Raw genomic sequence first — 21,324 nt, forward strand, 5'->3', positions numbered from 1 at the left:
TCCTATCCCCAAAGCCAGCCAGCCCCTCTTTTGCCGGTGATGGTCATCAAAGTGTCGCAAACTGGTTTCTCATCAGCCTTTATGAATCCTCTGTAGTGGCCCTGGAATGTGGTATCTGTTGTCTGTGGTACGATTTCCATGTGAGACTGTCCAGGGGGACCCACAGAAAGGATGGATAAGAGCTGATGGGGCCAGGAGGCCAAGGGATGAGCCTGAGCTCGGGGAGGCCCGGCAGGCAGGGCATCCAAGCGCTCTGGGCGGGACTGCGTGGTGTGCTGGGAACATACCAGCCTTCGGAGTCTGCAGGGCTGGTTCAAATCCCCACCCCCATCAACTTGCACGATCTCTTGAGTCTCAGTTTTCTCACCTGTGATATGGGAATAGTAAGACTTAACTCATAGGGCAGGACCAATGACAAAAGGCACGTTTAGCCCTTTGCACGGGGCCTGGCACACAGTAGGTGCCCCATAAATGGTAGTTCCCACTGTAGGTGTCCAGGGAGAAATGTTCCAGTATTTCAAACCCTTAATTTTTTTTAGCTTCCCTTCTGAGTTGGGTATCCCAAGGTTGGTTTGAAAATTAGAAATATAAACCCCTTATAAAGATAATGTGATTCAAACCCAGCAGCCAGCCCTCTGTGCAAACTGAGGCTCCCAGGGCCTGTGGTTTAGGCCTCAACCACGAAAATCTCCCTTTGTACAGCACAACGAGGCTCTGAGATTACATCTCAAGGCTGACATTGCAGCCAGCCAGGACTCCAGTGCTTCCTCTCCTGAAAAGATTTCAGCCATTTCCAGGCCAGGAGCATTCATTTTCTACTTATTGCTCCCGATTTACCAGGAATCCGAGAAGCTGGCTCAGAACACTCTGAAATTTGAGTGATGAAGAGAAGAATCATGATATAGCACAGGAAAGAGCACAGAAGGACCTGCCTCTGCCCCAAACTACCTGGCTGTGCAGCCTTGGACAGGACAGTCTAACCTCTGGGCCTCAGCTTCCTCCTGTTATGAAGCCAGGAGGAACACTGGGATGTCAGGCAGGCCGTATGCTAAGCAGACAGCAGGTGTCATGGCAGGTACGGGCCCTGCCCTCACAGACAAGACTTAGACTCAGAGGCACCTGGCAGCTCTCTGCTTCATAACCTTGTTGTGTTAATTTGCTGGGGCTGCCAGACAAGGTACCACAGTCTGGGGGGCTGAAACCACAGCATTTATTGTCTCACAGTTGTGGAGGTTAGAAGTCCAAGATCAAAGTGTCAGCTGGGTTAGATCCTTCTGAGGACTGCGAGGAAGAATCTATCCCAGGCCTCTCCCCGAGCCTCTGGGAGTGGGTCGCTGGCCACCTTAGGCATTCCTTGGTTTGTAGAAGCATCGCCCCGATCCCTGCTTTTCTGTGCACGTGACATTCTCCCTGAGTGTGTGTCTGTGTCCAAATTTCCCCTTTTTATTAAGACACCAGTCATATTGCATCTGGGGCCCACCCTACTCTAGTATGGCCCCATCTTAACTAATTACATCTTCAAGGACCCTCTTCCTAAGTAAAGTCACAGTCTGAGATGACCAGGAATTCAACGTATGAATTTGGAGGGGACACCATTCAACCTGGGACAAGGTAATCAACCCCTCTGACCTCAGTTTCTCTGCCTCTAAAATTATTGATAATCTTGAGGGATAAATGGGACAAGGGGTGCGAAAGTCCCTCACACATAAGAGGTGCCTGCACAGAGTAGGAGCTCAGCCATCAGCAGAGGTGGCCAAAGGCCAATCCTGGTTCCTTTCCTCCCTCCCCACCTTCCCCTTGCCCGGTGGAGCTGACAAAGTGATTAAGCTTAAACGCAAGAGTTGAATCTATTCTCTAAAAGGAAGTTGGCTGCTGAAGTCTGTTTGGGGCATTGCTTTTGTACTCCTGAAACCGTGACACACGTGTGACCCGCAAAGCCCTGCCTCGCCATAAAGATAAAGGATGTGACAGCTGCGCGGAGTGTGACCGCTCTTCAAGCGCCGATCAGGACCATCGGCAGTGTACAGTGTGAATAACGGCACCCACCTTTCTCCCCTGCCCTCCCCCTCTTGTCGGCTTCGATTCACAGGCTGTATAATTCAAGTCATTAATGTTTTACATTCAGCACGCTGCCAGTTTCTTCTCATTTTGGAAATCTCTTGTGTGTGTTTCCTAAATTTAAAATAAATACACTGTACATAATTGGATGCGAACCAGACAACACAGCAATCATACGTTTCCATTGATTCCGCAGATGTATTCGCCTCAGACATGAGTGGGAAAGGTCTCTGTGTGTTCCGATGGGAATATTAAACGGGACAAGTTGCTCTTCTGTTCTTCGATATCAGTATCAGCCTTTAGAATGTTTCCTGTCGTGATCTTTCTTGAGCAATGAAAGGTTCTTGCGCCAAAAATAGACATCCAAATTGCTCCAGTTGCTACCATTTTTGTGCTCACAGGGTGGAGTGGAAAGAGCTTAAGTATAGGCCTCAAGAGACCAGAGATCTGGCCGCAGATCCACCACGAGGAAGGTATGGAATAGCAAATTAGCCCTTACATTGTGGACTTCAGTTATGCAATGAAGAGATTGGCCCAGATATTTTATTTTTTTCCAAAGCATGGAATGAGATACCCTTGAGATACACTCAGGATGATTTTTTAAGCACAGGAAGATGACATTAAGTAGCATCAGATCTTGGGGAAGAGACAAAAAGACACTCTAAAGAATCCATTTGCTTGCTTATGTTTCCTGGCCCTCTTGCTCTTAGGTGGGGTCATGTGACTAGTCCTGGCCAATGAGATGTGAGCAGCAATGACGATGTGTGTCACTTCACACATGAGAAGTGCGAGAAGCCCATGCACAAGTCTCCAAACTCTCTTCTCCACACGTGGTGGGAGGCCACTGTGTACCCAGGTGATGCAGCTCCAGGATGGCGGAGCCTGCATCAGCCTAAGGTCCTGAGTGACTGGGGGGAGGAGAGCCCCTGGGGACCTGTGTGGGAGGTGGAGCGTGAGTGAGAAGTTAACTTTCATTATATTAAGACACTGAGATTTAAAAAAAAACCACACAGCATATTCCAGCCTGACTGATATAAATCTTATAGTGAAAAAGTCATTTCCTTTTAAAGTCTACTTAATTCTTCTGATCTGTTGTCAAGGAGAAAGTCTCTGCTGGGGATCGTAGGTCTTTAATACTCCCCTCACTCTTATAATCTCAGTTTTCAACTAAACGAGAGTAGACTTTGGGCTCAGCATCTTTAGCCAGCAATAATACCCAGTATATTAGTCTGCTCGGGCTGCCATAACAAAACACCATAGGCTGGGGGGCTTAAACAACTGAAATATATTTTCTCATAGTTCTGGAGGCTGGAAGTCCAAGATCAAGGAGTCGGCAGTGTTGGTTTCTTCTGAGGCCTCTCTCATGGCTTGTAGATGACTTCTCTTCTCGCTGTGTGTTCAGTTGGTCATCTCTTTGTGTGTCTGCTGTTTCTCTCTCTCTGTCCTAACCTCTTCTTCTTATAAGGATGACAGTCAGATTGGATTAGGGCTGAATTTAATTTAATTACCTCTAAGGTCCTATCTCAAAATACAGTCACATTCTGAAGTACTGGGGGGTTAAGGCTTCAACATAGGAAAATGAGGGGGGGACACAATTCAGCAAATACTACCCAGCTAGATTTTAAGGATAATATTTAGTATTAACTGGTTTTTGGAAGGGTGGGGATTGCTTTTTTACTTAGAGCAAGCCATGCCAGTTTACCATTTATGATTATATACACATTTTTCTTAAAATATAAACATAGTAGAAAGGCTGATTTAAAGAAACCTGTAAGAATTAATAGTATGCTAAACCTTGTGATGGGAGATACAAATGATTGAATTTTGAACATTCAGTCAATGTTTTTTGAACATTGCCTAGGTGATTTCTAAAGCCTGTCCCAATTCTGACAGTTTTGTTTTTCTTGTGTAATTTGGATTGTAATCATTTATGCATCAATTTAATTGAATGCCTATTGTGTCTCATTGGTGTTGGACACCAGGGTGATTAGAGAGTCAAGTGAATAGTGATATGAGAGCAGAGAAAGATAAAATTCATTTCTGCCTGGAAGAATCAGAAAGGCTTCCCAGAGGTGGTGACAAACATTATATTTTGGACTTCTCAGCCACACCCAAACCCACAGATTGCAAACACCTTCTCCTCATCCTTGACCTGTATTTTCTGAATTTTGAATGTGTGCATAACCTTGTGATAGACCCTATCAAGAAGATACTGTAACTTTAAGAAGAGGGAAAAAGCTAATTAGTAGCAGAGAAGACCATGCATAAAATTCATGACTTGCATTTCAGGTTATAATTCCCCCAGAGGTGATTCTAAACATGTTTGGGTTTTTTTCCCCCTTGATTAGGAACCTTACATTTTCCTAGAGTCTAGCTGTCTGATATGAAATACAGATTGGAAACATTCAGTCATAATTGTGAAAATATATTTCTTAATCAAATGTAACCACAGGGGGAAAAATATTTCTTTGAATAATCTCCTCTGAGGACAGAGAATGTATTTGGGGGGTAATTCATTCAATGTTTTCATCATTGGTCCCTGATTTGGTCATCCAATGAAGTATAAATATTTATCCAGCTCCTACTAAATGGAAGACTCTTCTAGATGCTGCAGACACTGTGGGGAATCAGACTGGCTGGGTACTCTCTCAGGGGGCTTACATTCTAGCAGGAGAGACGGACAATAAGCAAACAAGTAGATAAAGGAGAGGACAGCAGATAGAAATAAATGCTCTGACAGGATTACAATGAAATACGGGACAATGGGTGGGGGAGGTGTCTGGTTTGGATTGGGTTGTCGGGAAATCCTCTCCAAGGGGCAATTTAAGGTGAAATGTAAATGGCAAGAAAAAGCCAGTGGGAAGAGTGTTCCAGACCGAGGGAGGGGTGGCTAAGGAAGCTAAGGGAGGGATGCGCATGTGCGTTTGCGGAACAGAAAGCAGACCTGTTTCTGCAGTTGGCAGGGCAGAGTGGTGGTAGCAGAGGTCAGGGAGGAGGATGGGGCCAGCATTCAGTCTGATTGTTACTCCCGCAAAACGCATACAGATGCTACTTTCCAAAGCTCCCCAAAAACATTTTCAGGTATTCTCTCCTCTCATGCTAATCTCCTAGCCTTTAGCTTATTTTCTTTTCCTTAAAAATGCATTTACATAATTTTCCCTTCCAACTAAGATGTGCAATCCTTTCTAGAGAGTAGTCAGCTATGAAATATGAGTTTGGAAAGTGGTTCATTTGTCTCATTTCTGTTAGTGAAGCAATTACTCCTTTTTCCTTATGACCACTCTTTAAAATACAGTACCATAAGTTCAATGTCTGTATTGTTATTTTTGCAGGGCAGACGGTGCTGAGGGAACCATAGCGGTGAACTGGTATATGGGACCTCTGAGATTTGGTAAGAGCAACTGATGAGCTGGAAACAGTGGTTGAGGGCTGCTCTTTTATTTCTTCAGCCTCACCTAGTCGCCTGTTTCTCTCCATTCCTCCTGGCACCATCCCAAGCCAGGCCTCTTTATTTCACAACCGGATTATTGCAAGAGTTGGCCCCTATGTCTCTGAGCTATTTTCTTTCTCATTTCTTCTCTGTGCTACAATCAGATTCATCTTTCTACAGCATCTCTTCAGGTATATCATTCCCCTACTAGCCAACCTAAAATGGTTCTCCACTGGCTCCCAAATCAGGCTTCTCTGTCTGGCACCCACCATCGCAAATATGGCCTTTCAGATTTATGTGAGTAAATATGATATTTCTTTCAAGGCAATGTGTCTCAGGTTCCAGCAGAACACCTCTGATTTGTGTAGAACAGTCCCCATCCTGAAAATGCCAGCAGCACCCATAAGAATCCATGAAAGTGGAGAAGCCAACAAAATTAATAGTATATAAAATCGAGCTGTTCCACCAAACTCACCAATCAGTTGAGACACGCGGGACCCACACAACAAAGGTCCTACCAGGTGGATGGGGGTGGGGGTGGAGGGGTGAAACTTGAACCTAAAGTTCAATTCACACAAAGCAAATATTCCACCCAGTTAAAAGGTTAACTGTGTGCATGTGTGAATCAGGAAAATACTGAATTCACTTTAAAAATATATGTTCTATTAATCAGCGTAACACAGTTGTTATAACAAATATATCTCCAGATTTCAGCAGCTTGACCTAATAGTTTATTTTATGTTCACATAACAGTGAGCGGTTGTCCCAAGGCAGGTGATTTTGGTTGGTGGACAGCTTTCTTCCACGGGGTCATTCAGGGTCCCATTGCTGTCAGCTTCATCTGCTGGGGGAGAGGAAAGAGCCAGCGGGGGGAAGGCACATCTGCTTCTTAACAGTCCTGGCCCAGAAGTGATACCCATCATTTGGGCTCAATCCCACTGGCAAAAACTATGGCAACTGAACGCAGCTGGGGGGCAGGGAAATGATTCCCTGGCAAGGTGGCCACGTCCTAACAACAGCCCAAACTATGAGAGAAGATCGGGGTTTTTTGACGGACAGCTAGGTGCTCCTGCATATAGCTCTAGGCTGTTAATATTAAGCTCATAGGTAATTTGGTCCTCAGGCTAAATATTACCTCTTATTGTAATGGCAGTCAGGCAGAACCAGAGAAATTTTTAAAAAGTTATTATTACTAAAAGTTTTTTTTTTTCTTATCACACCCCTTCATCTGGTTAACTCCTACTTATTCTCCAGATCTCAGCTCAATTGTCACATCCTCTGTGAAGCCTTTCCTGGCATTTCTTTTTTTTTTTGGTATATCTTTTTTTTTTCGTTATATACTCTTTTTTAACTTTTAAACTATGTCAATATAGTACCTTTCAAAATTTTTAATTAGAAATCAAATGAAGCTAGAAAATGTTTTTTTAAAGCTTTTTTTTTATTGGGGTATAGTTGTTTTACAATGTTGTGTTAGTTTCTACTGTACAACGAAGTGGAGTTCCCTGTGCTATAAAGCAGGTTCTTATTAGTTATCTATTTTATACATATTAGTGTATATATGTCAATCCCAATCTCCCAGTTCATTCCCCTGCCCCCTGCTTTCCTCCTTTGGTGTTCATACATTTGTTCTCTTCATCTGTGTCTCTATTTCTGCCTTGCAAACTGGTTCATCTGTACCATTTTTCTGGACACCACATATATTAGTTAATATACGATATTTTTCTCTTTCTGACTTACTTCACTCTGTATGACAGTCTCTAGGTCCATCCACATCTCTACAAATGACCCAATTTTGTTCCTTTTTATGGCTGAGTAATATCGCATTGTATATATGTACCATGTCTTCTTTATCCATTCATCTGTCAATGGACATTTAGGTGGCTTCCATGACCTGGCTATTGTAAATAGTGCTGCCATGAACATTGGGGTGCATGTGTCTTTTTGAATTATGGTTTTCTCTGGGTATATGCCCAGTAGTGGGATTGCTGGGTCATATGGTAATTCTATTTTTCGTTTTTTAAGGAAACTCCATACTGTTCTCCATTGTGGCTATACCAATTTACATTCCCACCAACAGTGCAAGAGGGTTCCCTTTTCTCCACACCCTGTCCAGCATTTATTGTTTGTAGATTTTCTGTTGATGCCCATTCTAACAGGTGTGAGGTGATACCTCATTGTAGTTTTGATTTGCATTTCTCTAATAATTAGTGATGTTGAGCAGCTTTTCATGTGCCTCCTGGCCATCTGTATGTCTTCTTTGGAGAAATGTCTATTTAGGTCTTCCACCCATTTTTGTATTGGGTTGTTTATTTTTTTGATATTGAGCTACATGAGTTGCTTGTATGTTTTGGAGATTAATGCTTTGTCAGTTGATTTGTTTACAAATATTTTCTCCCATTCTGAGGGTTGTCTTTTGGTCTTGTTTATGGTTTCCTTTGCTGTGCAAAAGCTTTTAAGTTTCACTAGGTCCCATTTGTTTATTTTTGTTTTTATTTCCATTACTCTAGGAGGTGTGTCAAAAAAAGATCTTGCTGTGATTTATGTCAAAGAGTGTTCTTCCTATGTTTTCCTCTAAGAGTTTGATAGTGTCTGGCCTTACATTTAGGTCTTTAATCCATTTTGAGTTTATTTTTGTGTCTGGTGTTAGGGAGTGTTCTAATTTCATTCTTTTACATGTAGCTGTCTAGTTTTCCCAGCACCATTTATTGAAGAGGCTGTCTTTTCTCCACTGTATGTCCTTGCCTCCTTTGTCATAGATTAGTTGACCATAGGTGTATGGGTTTATCTTGGGGCTTTCTATCCTGTTCCATTGATCTACATTTCTGTTTTTGAACCAGCACCATATTGTCTTGATTACTGTCGCTTTGTAGTATAGCCTGAAGTCAGGGAGTCTGATTACTCCACCTCCTTTTTTTTTTTCCTCAAGGTTTCTTTAGCTACTTGGGGTCTTTTGTGTCTCCAAACAAATTTTAAGATTTTGTGTTCTAGTTTTGTAAAAAATGCCATTGGTAGTTTGATAGGGATTGCATTAAATCTGTAGATTGCTTTGGGTAGTATAATGAGTTTCACAATATTGATTCTTCCAAGCCAAGAACATGGTATATCTCTCCATCTGTTTGTGTCATCTTTGATTTCTTTCATCAGTGTCTTAGAGTTTTCTGAGTACAGGTCTTTTATCTCCTCAGGTAGGTTTATTCCTAGGTATTTTATTCTTTTTGTGGCAGTGGTGAATGGGATTGTTTCCTTAATTTCTCTTTCTGATCTTTCATTGTTAGTGTATAGGAAAGCAAGAGATTTCTGTGCATTAATTTTGTATCCTGCAACTTTACCAAATTCATTGATTAGCTCTAGTAGTTTTCTGGTGGCATCTTTAGGATTTTCCATGTGTAGTATCATGTCATCAAGTAAAACAGTGACAGTTTTACTTCTTCTTTTCCAATTTGTATTCCTTTTATTTAGTTTTCTTCTCTGATTGCTGTGGCTAAGACTTCCAAAGCTATGTTGAATAATAGTGGTGAGAGTGGACATCCTTGTCTTGTTCCTGATCTTAGAGGAAATGTTTTCAGTTTTTCACCATTGAGAATGATGTTTGCTGTGGGTTTGTCATATATGGCCTTTATTATGTTGAGGTATGTTCCCTCTATGCCCATTTTCTGGAGAGTTTTTATCATAAATGGGTGTTGAATTTTGTCAAAAGCATTTCCTGCATCTATTGAGATGATCATATGGTTTTTATTCTTCAATTGTTAATATGGTGTATCACATTGATTGATTTGTGTATATTGAAGAATCCTTGCATCCCTGGGATAAATCCCACTTGATCATGGTGTATGATACTTTTAATGTGCTGTTGGATTCTGTTTGCTAGTATTTTGTTCAGGATTTTTGCATCCATATTCATCAGTGATATTGGTCTGTAATTTTCTTTTTTTGTGATATCTTTTTCTGGTTTTGGTATAAGGGTGATGGTAACATCATGGAATGAGTTTGGGAGTGTTCCTTCCTCTGCAATTTTTTGGAAGAGTTTGAATAGGGTGCATGTTAGCTCTTCTCTAAATGTTTGATAGAATTCACCTGTGAAGCCATCTGGTCCTGGACTTTTGTTTGTTGGAAGATTTTTAATCACAGTTTCAATTTCATTCCTTGTGATTGGCCTGTTCATATTTTCTATTTCTTCCTGGTTCAGTCTTGGAAGGTTATACCTTTCTAAGAATTTGTCCATTTCTTCTAGGTTGTCCATTTTATTGACATATAGTTGCTTGTAGTAGTCTCTTAGGATGCTTTGTATTTCTGAGGTATGAGTTGTAACTTCTCCTTTTTCATTTCTAATTTTACTGATATGAGTCTCTTTCTTGATGAGTCTGACTAAAGGTTTATCAATTTTGTTTATCTTCTCAAAGAACCAGCTTTTAGTTTTATTGATCTTTGCTATTGTTTTCTTTGTTTCTATTTCATTTATTTCTGCTCTGATCTTTATGATTTCTTTTCTTCTACTAACTGTGAGTTTTGTTTGTTCTTCTTTCTCTAGTTCCTTTAGGTGTAAGGTTAAATTGTTTATTTGAGATTTTTCTTGTTTCTTGAGGTAGGCTTGTATTGCTATAAACTTCCCTCTTAGAACTGCTTTTGCTGCATCCCATAGGTTTTGGATCATCGTATTTTCATTGTCATTTATCTCTAGGTATTTTTTGATTTCCTCTTTGATTTCTTCAGTGATCTCTTGGTTATTTAGTAGCATATTGTTTAGCCTCCATGTGTTTGTGTTTTTACGGTTTTTTTCCTTTATTTCTAATCTCATAGTGTTATCGTCAGAAAAGATGCTTGATATAATTTCAGTTTTCTTAAATTTACTGAGACTTGATTTGTGACCCAAGATGTGATCTATCCTGGAGAATGTTTCGTGTGCACTTGAGAAGAAAGTGTTATCTGCTGTTTTCAGATGGAATGTCCTATGAATATCAATTAAGTCCATCTAGTCTATTGTGTCATTTAAATCTTTTGTTTCCTTATTAATTCTCTGTCTGGATGATTTGTCCATTGGCATAAGTGAGGTGTTAAAGCCCCCCACTATTATTGTGTTACTGTCGATTTCCTCTTTTATAGCTGTTAGCAGCTGCCTTATGTATTGAGGTGCTCCTATGTTGGGTGCATATATATTTATAATTGTTATATCTTCTTCTTGGATTGATCCCTTGATCATTACGTGGTGTCCTTCCTTGTCTCTTGTAACATTCTTTGTTTTAAAGTCTATTTTATCTGATGTGAGTATAGCTATCCAGCTTTCTTGTGATTTCCATTTGCATGGAATATCTTTTTTGATCCCCTCACTTTCAGTCTCTGTGTGTCCCTAGGTCTGAAGTGGGTGTCTTGTAGACAGCATATATATGGGTCTTGTTGTTGTATCCATTCAGCCAGTTTGTGTCTTTTGGTTGGAGTATTTAATCCATTCACATTTAAGGTAATTATCGATATGTATGTTCCTATTACCAGTTTCTTAATTGTTTGGTTTTTTTTTTAGACACCAGTTGTACTTGAACATTTGTTATTTTATTATTATTTTTTAAATTTATTTATCTATTTTTGGCTGTGTTGGGTCTTCGTTTCTGTGCGAGGGCTTTCTCTAGTTGCGGCAAGCAGGGGCCACTCTTCACTGCGGTGCGTGGGCCTCTCACTATCGCAGCCTCTCTTGTTGCGGAGCACAGGCTCCAGACGCACAGGCTCAGTAATTGTGGCTCACGGGCCTAGTTGCTCCGCGGCATGTGGGATCTTCCCAGACCAGGGCTCGAACCCGTGTCCCCTGCATTAGCAGGCAGATTCTCAACCACTGTGCCACCAGGGAAGCCCTTCTTAATTGTTTTGGGTTTGTTTTTGTAGGTCTTTTTCTTCTCTTGTTTTCCCACTTAGAGAAGTTCCTTTAGCATTTGTTGTAGAGCTGATTTAGTGATGCTGAATTCTCTTAGCTTTTGCTTGTCTGTAAAGCTTTTGATATCTCCATTGAATCTGAATGAGATCCTTGCTGGGTAGAGTACTCTTGGCTGTAGGTTCCTTCCCTTTCATCACTTTAAATATATTGTGCCATTCCCTTGTGGCTTGCAGGGTTTCTGCTGAGAAATCAGCTGTTAACATTATGGGAGTTCCCTTGTATGTTATTTGTTGTTTTTCCCTTGTTGCTTTTAATAATTTTTCTTTGTGTTTAATTTTTGTCACTTTGATTACCATGTGTCTCAGCATGTTTCTCCTGGGTTTATCCTGCCTGGGACTCTGCACTTCCTGGACTTCAGCAACTATTTCCTTTCCCATGTTAGGGAAGTTTTTGACTATAATCTCTTCAAATATTTTCTCAGGTCCTTTCTCTCTCTCTTCTCCTTCTGGGACCCCTATAATGTGAATGTTATTGTGTTTAATGTTGTCCCAGAGGTCTCTTAGGCTGTTTTCATTTCTTTTCATTCTTTTTTATTTGTCCTGTTCTGCAGCAGTGAATTCCACCATTCTGTCTTCCAGGTCACATATCCGTTCTCCTGCCTCAGTTATTCTGCTATTGATTCCTTCTAGTGTATTTTTCATTCCAGTTATTGTCTTGTTCATTTCTATTTGTTTGTTCTTTAATTCTTCTAGGTCTTTGTTAAACATTTCTTGCATCTTCTCAATCTTTGCCTCCATTCTTTTTCCGAGGTCCTGGATCATCTTCACTATCATTATTCTGAATTCTTTTTCTGGAAGGTTGCCTATCTCCACTTCATTTAGTTGTTTTTCCAGGGTTTTATCTTGTTCCTTCATCTGGGACATAGTTCTCTGCCTTTTCATTTTTTCTGTCTTTCTGTGATTGTGGTTTTCGTCCTGCAGGCTGCAGGACTGTAGTTCTTCTTGCTTCTGCTGCCTTTTTCCTGGCATTTGTGCCTGTCACATTTCTATTTTCTATGTGTTTCTAACCCCACACACTTCCCATTTGTAGCACTTATCACATTGCCGTTTTACATTTATGTGTGTGATGATTAGATGAGTACCTGTCTCCCCCATTAGACTATAAGTTCCTTGAGGACAGGTATATCCACTGTTTTTTCATCACCTGTTTTTTTCCCAGTATCTAGCACCAGGGCAGCATGCAGTAGGTGATCAAAATATAACTATTGACTGAATGAATTAAATAACTTTTTTTCATTGTAGAAAACCTGGAATTACAGATATATAACAAGAAAACAAATTTTAAAAATCATCTGAAACCTCCTATATTAGTTAGCTATTGCTGAGGTAATGTGTGTAAGAAACAATTCCAAAAATCTCAGTGACTTGCAACAACAAATGTTTATTTCCTACTCAGAGGTTTGTGGGTTGGTTGTTGTGGCTTGGCTCAGGCTTCATGTCAAATCCAAGCCTAAGATTAGCCACTACCTGGCCACTTCTCATGGTGCCAGATAGGAGTGCAAGTGGTCAAGCCAATCCACATAAGCAACATTTAAAACTTTTTGTTTGATGTGGTCTATGTTTTGACTTCACATTTTATTAGCCAAAGCAATATGGCCATGTGTGAAAAGGAAAGACTGCTTCAGGGAACTTTGGTGAGAATGGAGAGAAATGGAAGAATTATGAAAAAATAGGGTAATCTACCACATCCACCTCTTTTTTTTTTTAAAGGGGAAGAGGAGGAAATGAGGAGCTGTTTTTTTTTTTTTTTTTGATTGATTGATTGATTGCTATGTTGGGTCTTCGTTTCTGTGCAAGGGCTTTCTCTAGTTGTGGCAAGTGGGGGCCACTCTTCATCGCGGTGCGTGGGCCTCTCACTATCGTGGCTTCTCTTATTGCAGAGCACAGGCTCCAGACGCGCAGGCTCAGTAGTTGTGGCTCACGGGCCTAGTTGCTCCATGGCATGTGGGATCTTCCCAGACCAGGGCTCGAACCCATGTCCCCTGCATTGGCAGGCAGATTCTCAACCACTGCGCCACCAGGGAAGCCCCCCACATCCACCTCTTGACTTTTTTCTCCATATATATTTAAATATTATGTGTATATATATTTCAGACCAACATAATTTCTTCTAAAGACAGAATATTTAAACTTAGAGAAATCCTGAGGGGAGGGGCATTATCAACATACAAACTCCAGTAAATAAAAAGTATTTTATTAATTGCTCTAGTGATTTTCCCCCCAAAATTGCAAAAAAAAAAAAGACAGAAAAAACCCCCAAACCTTTCAATCTAAACAGTACTGGAACCATGCCCTGGCTTTATTTGTAACTCCTTTTAAAAATAAATGAAATGTGACTTGTTAATAAGTGTAGCAGGAATAAGAAAGCTGTGACTGACTTCCCACCTTCAAATATTGCCATTCCAAACCATTCTAGAAAACACGCATACACAAAAGCATTTCATCACCACTCAAGCCGGTTCTGGTGTTTAACAATTCTCAGTGATGAGAAGTCCTTTCATCTCTCAGCAGTTAGTCTTTTTCAGTAGACATGGAAAACAACAGGTCATCCCTACCATGAACCCTTTTTTCGAATCACCTTTATGTGCCTCGTGAGTGACAGTAGCTGAGTTCTTCCACAGATCAACAATAACCAAGTACTTAAAAGTCACTCTCTCTCTCTGCAAGCTCTTGGTGTATTCAAATACAATTGATGCCTTAATTCCTGACTTCTTATTAAATAAGAAGGAAATGGTTTACTGTGATCTTATGTTGAAGCTGCTCGGATGTTGGGGTGAAATGTGAATTACAAAATCAAGGAGGAAGGACTTTTAAAATACCTCTTGGCGTGTTTATATTTGAAGAGGGAAGATGTACTTGTTCAAACATTTATGTTGCTACATTTCCACTTCTATCAAAGGTAATAGATACTGCAATTGGGTTCTTTGACCCTAAGTTGCCTTTGTATTATTTTGGACCATATTCTATCTTTAATTAAAAAGGGGCTAAGTTAAAATAAATATAACAAAAGACTCAAGGCTCAAGTTGATAACTATATATATAAATTACGGATTTCAAGCAACCAAAGGCCAGCCTGGGTGACCCAGTCTCCGTAGAAATGTGGGAGGTGGTGTGTGGGAGAGTGCCTGGCCCAGTGCTTAGCATTTAAGTCCCTGCTCCATAAATATTAGTCCAAGCCATTCCCCTTTCCTGCCAGAGAGGGACTGGCGTTAGGGTCACATAATTCTGTTTGGAGACACTGACCAAAATGATGGTGTAAAGACAATAACAATCACCTGTCTTCTCAGATACTCTTTGGGCCGTCTTTAATCCCACCAGAGGTAAGATTTGGAAGGACTCATTTTTAATGCATTTCCTCAGTGAATTTCACTTAGTCCTGGTCCTTCGTGCTTGGGCACCATTTTCTTGAGTGTACTCTGATTCTTGGCTTGATATTCTTCAGTATGTCGACATCACTGAGCGCTTGGCCTTGTTAACCGTCTTCACTACTCCATGCTTTCAGTTCATCAGCTGATATTCCTTTTCCTTGAAAGACGGCAAGACCATGTGCACATGTTGAGTGTGTACACATGCTGGTGCATGCATGTGCATGTGTGCTCATGTGTGTGTGTACAGTCACTAGGGAACAAGCATCATAAATGTATCAGGAGAGCAAAGCAGTTAGGTGACACGTGGTCCTATTTGATGCTGCAAACTCTGGGATTTCAAGCTGTTTTCAGAGATAATGTTTGTTAGGTCCATAAGAAAAAAAAAAACAACTTGAGAGATATACTGGGGCATTTTAGTCAGTAACTAAAATGGCCCACTGTTTTCAGGAACTGTTTTGAGTGGAGAACATATTGCAAGAGGAAATTCCCATCTTGCCACTCTTTTCATCAAGCCTATTAAGCTAATGATTTTATTTTAACAATGGCTTTCCCCACAGCCAGCCTGTCTGGGGTATAGACTCTGCCAGACACGGTTACTAAACACCCAGAGACTCAAGCAATTAGAGAAGATGCTATTTTTAAGTTCTCTTGTAGAGTCTCCTGGGCAATAAGCCGGCTAACATCAGCCCCAAGTGTTCTGGAAGCTTCTGCTCTCACCATTGTGAGCTTTGACTTCCTTCAGGTACCTCTGGTCATTTCTGCCCAGGACTTATCCAAGAACTGGATGCCTGGGGGGCAAGGGGCATTGCTAATCCAGGTAGGACTCTCAAGAATCTGCAGTAATGCAATAGTGCTCATAAGAGATGCTGTTTCTTTTCCCCAGTAGCTGTTGGGCTATTTACCGACATTCCCTTCCCTTGCCTGGTCCTGCTTGTGACCAAAGGTACACGTGTGTGAAGCATCTGAGTTTAAAGCTTCCGTCTGCGCCAGGTGGCAGCCAATGCCCTCGGGCAAATTTTCAGAGTAGATCAGCATAGTCGTTGGTGGCATCGCCCCCCTTTTGGACGTCTTTTCTCCTCCGGACCTTCTCTCCCCAGAACCCTACTCGTTACCCCCAAACCTCCCCCACCCCCATTTTACTATGAGGTTGCACAGCCCTCAAATGCTGTCTGATCATTTTGTCACAGCACACCCCCCTCCCTGTCCTTGTACCCTATCCCTGCTTCTCTGCTCTCCGTGGGCATTTGAATGTGCAACTGGAGTTCAAGGCCAGCCTTCTGCCATCCTTCTCCAATCCTACTTATACACAGGTCATTGGCTGGTTACAAGATTCCAGGGGCAGACTTACAGGGTGAAAATTTTAAAGGGGGCAATCTGGGTGGGAGGAGAGAATGCTTCACCTGCTTCCCCCACCCTGGGACCAGGCCCACCTGGCTTCCACCCTAGGAACACTGACCACAATTCCAGTGGTAGGTAGTTATCCCAATCAACCCCGTCTTAGCAAATGGTGATGGAGAAATTCCCCTTGGGAAGGAGTCAGATCCACCTTCTCTTGGTCACACACTGAGACAGATGCTGGAACTTATTTCTTACAGAATTTGAATTCTCTACACCTCCTTGCTCCCACCCATAAATACAGTGTCTATAAGGGCAGCTACTAGTCCAAAGGATGCCTTTCTTTGACATCTTCAAGATGAGGGCGTTTCTTTGGGGCAGGCTCACCCCAAACCCAGGAGCATGAGCTCCAACCCTCAGCACACCTCCAACCCTCCGGTGGTACCCTCATGCGGAGAGTATTCTCCCCGCTGAAATCACACAGCTCTGGGCTGATTGTTATATGGTTTGAACACAAGTTTATCACTTTTGTCTACATTTTATCTTGTTCCAGAGAGGACTTGTGGCAATTTACAAACACACGAAATCAAATTGAAAAATTACACATAAATAAAAATCAAATCCAAGGACAGTGTCGATAAATGTAAGCAATTTTTTTAACAAGGGAAAATCAGAATTCAGACACACAAGCTGGGGCAGTGCTCTTAAGCACAGCTGCACATCCTTTAAAAATAGGATGTCTGGGCCCCACCCCCAGAGGTTCTGACTTAATTGCTCTGGGAAGTGACCTGGGCATTGGAATTTTTTTTAATCTTTTTTTTGAAAGTCAAATTTTAAAAAATACACCTTTATTTTATTTTTTGGCCGTGCCATGCAGCATGCAGGATCTTAGTTCCCTGACCAGTGATCGAACCCACGCCCCCTGCAATGGGAGCATGGAGTCTTAACCACGGGACCACCAGGGAAGTCCTGGGCATTGGAATTTTTAAAAGCTGCCCAAGTGAGTCTAACTGCAGCCAAGGTTGCGAATCACTCTTCTCAAGTGGAGCCTACCATGATTAAAATGATAATACAAGCTTAAATTTGAGCTCTCCAAGAGGTGAAGCCAAAAGGGAAATCTGATAAGTTTCATAATACGCATTATCTCAAAGATAAGAGAGCTTTTTCTGCCTCTGAAGTCTGAAGGAAATCGCTGAAATGAGAGTTCTTCCAACATTTGCTGCACAGTTGCGTGTGTGTGTGTGTGTGTGTGTGTGTGCACATATTCCTTGTGTGGTTTATATGCATTTGTACATACCTTCCTTTTTATGCAAATGAGTCATATGCTCTCCTGCAACCTGCTCTCCTGTTTACAAGCCTGTCGGAACATTCGGTTGTTCAGGAAACGTTTGGCAAACTTGATCTAAGAGTAACCCAGAAGAGCATAGATGACATCTATCCTCTCCTTTGGTAATTAAAATAATAATATTAATAATAATAGTAATGGTAATAATAATGCTTCTATCTTTGTAAATGGTAGACTGCACTCTCACTCTCTCTTGGCTTTTCTCTGCATTTCTGTCTTCTCGGTAGCATTTGCAATCCTCGGAAGAGAGGGTGCCCAGACCAAGGGCAATGAATGGATGATGCTAGCAAAACCCCTTTTTATGGACAAGGGATACCAACAGTAACTATGTTACGGTTCTTCCTTTCCAGAGACAAAGCTGGACACGTAATCTGTGACCATAATTCCAAAGTAGGAACCAGACCAGAAAGAGATCTAGTAGAAAAAACCAGCCCCTCAGTGTGCAAATTATGGCAGGCAGTTGTAGTTAGGGCCACCATAGCCCATCATTTTGGCCCTAAGAGAGGCAGCAAGAGGGGACAGAACCCGTCTCCTTTTAAGCAGTTGCCTGTGTACCTGGTTATGTGCGCAGGCTTCGCTCACCTCTTTGGGTGTGGTGCCTATGACAGCGGTCTAGATGCACCTCTAGCAGAAACAGTGAGGACACATTCCAGTGTCACTCAGTCTTGCCTTAAGGACTGAATGGTTCTCCTGAGCAACCCCTGTGTCTTCGTGGCCTGAAACTTTTATCTCATCATTTTAAAAAGAGTCTCCATATGCCTGGCACAGAAAACGGAGCTGCCCCTACTTTTGGCAAGATTTTAAAACAACACCCCGGCAGTAAGCATGGAAAAGACAAGCTAACTGCTTCTTGATGCTTGTAAGAAAGTAAACTCCATATGGGAGAGATTGTTGTGTTTTTTTTTTTCAGCTGCCACGTACCGGTGGGACTAAGGCAATTGGAAGATGTTGAAATACTTCCAGACCAATTGACAGTCCCTGTTCTGAGACTCAAGTGCCCCCTACTGCCTATGATTCAACACCTAAGGGTGAGCGCCTGGCCCACCAGGCCTCCAGGACCCTGTTCCAGACCCCGTTCTTGTTGGTCATCACTGGGGCTTTGCCAGCTGTTACTATGCTGCAGACCTTCCCTGCAGCAACTCCAGCATCTGGAGCCATGCTTGGCACCTGGTAGACCCTGCATAAGTATTTGTTGAGTGAATAAATGAAGGTACAACTGTATTCTGCCTGCCTTTTAGTAAATGGACCACAGGTATGAGCATGGGCCCTGGCTGGAGAACTGGCTCTTCTGCGGAGTGAAGGAGCTGAACTGAGAAGGGTCATTTACTCATGAAGACATCGTTCGGGACCAATGGGCAGACCAGGCATGACCCACCCCAAAGAGATACAGAGCTCTGCCTGTGCTGTATCTCAGGGTCCAGGGGGCAGCCCAGATTCATCTCCAAGTTGCCCTCACCCACAACTCCAGGCTGAGCTCAGGATAAATGGTGGGCACTGACAATGCACGAATAACCACAAACACGCTGATATTAAAATCCCATCTGATTAAAGTTCACTCTGTGAACATTGATTTTTGCCAGGAAATAGGGAGGACTCCTGTCCCTCCCCCTCCTTTCTCTCTTCTTTTTCTTTTTTAAAACACATTTAAAAGTGTTTTAATGGCTGTTGAAGGAAATTGCTGCTGCCGCAATCACTGCTCTCTGTGTGAAACGCCTTCAGTAGTCCGCAGCCTCCCTCCTGAGGGCGGGGGGGACATTTGTATGTGAAAATGCCACTGAGCTGCATCTGCCAACAAGCAGCCACTAATCATCTCTTAAGGCAGCGGGGGCAGCCAGATGGTGGTTTCTAAGGCAAGGACAGCAGAGAACAAGGAATAAAGAGGTGGAAAAGGACCTGGCAAGAGGCCAGCACAGAAAGAATCATTTGCTCATCCTTTCTGCTGGAGGTGAGAGCAGACCTGCACGCCTGGTGTCTGGAGGTCCAATTTTCAGTTAAGTGGTGCCTCGGAAGAAACAAGAGGACTTCTCATTTGCAGTTACATCTACAGACTATAAATTCTTTTTTTCTTTATTTCTTTTCTTTGTTTGTTTGTTTGTTTGTTTTTGGTGCTGCTGTAAGTTGGGCAGCTTCATCCACTGGATTGGGGGCATATAGTCACTGGACCCATGGGCTCCCCTCTCCTGCTTCTCCATCCTCTGCATCAAGGGCCCTCTTTTCCTCTGCCTTCCTCTGGAGTCTGGAAGTGGGAGGCAACGGCAGGAGTTAGGAGAGTGGGAAGAGAGTAGGGTCGGGATCTATATTACCTAACTCACTCCCTGCAGAGACTCCACTGGTCCGCGTCATCTGTCTGAGAACCGGCCGCCATTCCTGTTGGATGGCCCTCTCCGTCATGCCACCTGGATGTAGCATGGCTTCTGGATTCTGATAACGGCTCCCTTCTCTCCCCTTCAGGCCCAGGGGCAATAACAGCTACTCCCCAACCCCATATACACCATTGCTGCCCCGGGACTCACTGCCCCTTGTTAGTCTCCCCGTCCCAGCCACACCTTTGTAAATTGCCCTTTATTACACTCTTCCAAATCACCCAGGTTGATATGCCATCTGTCTCCTGCCGGGCCCTGGTTGGCACTTGGTGCACTCAAGTCTTTATGTACCTTCTCACAGACCTTCATACCAATCCCACAAGGTCATCATAACAATCTTTCCTCACAGAGAGGATGCTTCGTGACTCCCCCAAGGCCACTCAGCTGGAATTTGTGACTCTAGGCATCAAATGCATTTTGGTCTCACTTCCAGGTTTAGGTCTTGCTCACTGCCCCATAGGGTCCCTCAGACTTCATGGGGCTCTGCCTGTGACTCCCTAAATCCTTCCCTCAGTCTCCTCTCATCTCCAGCTGCTTTATGAACTAAAATTTGCTTACCATCTTTTTTTCAAAGCACTTCAACACCTATACTTTCGTTTGAGTCTCAGAACATGGATTTTCTTGGATCCAAATCATTCCAAGGCATATGAAGAACCTACAAGTTATAAGGCATCCAGCAAGGGATGCCCTTGTATCATCTTTCAGTATCTGGGACACAGTGGGTGCTCAGGAATGTCATGTGGAGGTGTGGCACTGTCCCAGCAAGTGGAGTTGACACATCTACACAGGTAGTTTGAGAAGCACTGCACTAGGGCTCTGCCACCCTGTCTGATCAATTCTTCAAGCAAGAAATGGGAAAAGAGCACGGAAGAGGCACATCCCAAGTTTTAAGATGTCAGCCAGGGAAGGGAACACTTTTTTCTACTCACATTCCATTGATGAGGACTTTCCAATATGGCTGCCACCCCGGCAACAAGGCAAGTTGGGAAATGTAGTCCCTAACTGGGTAGCATGTGTCCAGCTACAACAGTATCACCATGCAAGATGAGGAGAGTGGATTTGGGTGGACTATTAGTTTTCTTGTTTTTTGTTTTTTGTTATCACATCAGCTTTCCTAAATACAATCTACTCCATCTCAAATCAGTCCCACCTTTTCTATAAGCTTGCTTAGTAGTCTTTCCTGCCCTCTCAAGTCTCAGTTGGAACATATGGGAACAATACCAGACCAGCATCCAAAGACCTGCATTCTATCCCTGCCTCTGCCAAAAATAGCTCATGATGTGAAAGAGGCTGCTTCAACTTCCTCCCCTGTCAACAAGGGATAGTGATATTTATCACAGAAAATCATTGCTGGCCAAGCACACCATGCATTATTTAACAACAATAGCTAACATTTATTGAGTGTTTGCTGTGTGCCAGGCACTGTTCTAAGTATGTTACGTGTATTAGTTCATTTAACTTTCAGTAAGCCTATACAGAAGGTGCTATTATTATCTTCATTTTGCA

This window comes from Balaenoptera acutorostrata, chromosome 3, assembly GCF_949987535.1.
Source record: "Balaenoptera acutorostrata chromosome 3, mBalAcu1.1, whole genome shotgun sequence".
NCBI classification, from domain to species: Eukaryota; Metazoa; Chordata; class Mammalia; order Artiodactyla; family Balaenopteridae; genus Balaenoptera; species Balaenoptera acutorostrata.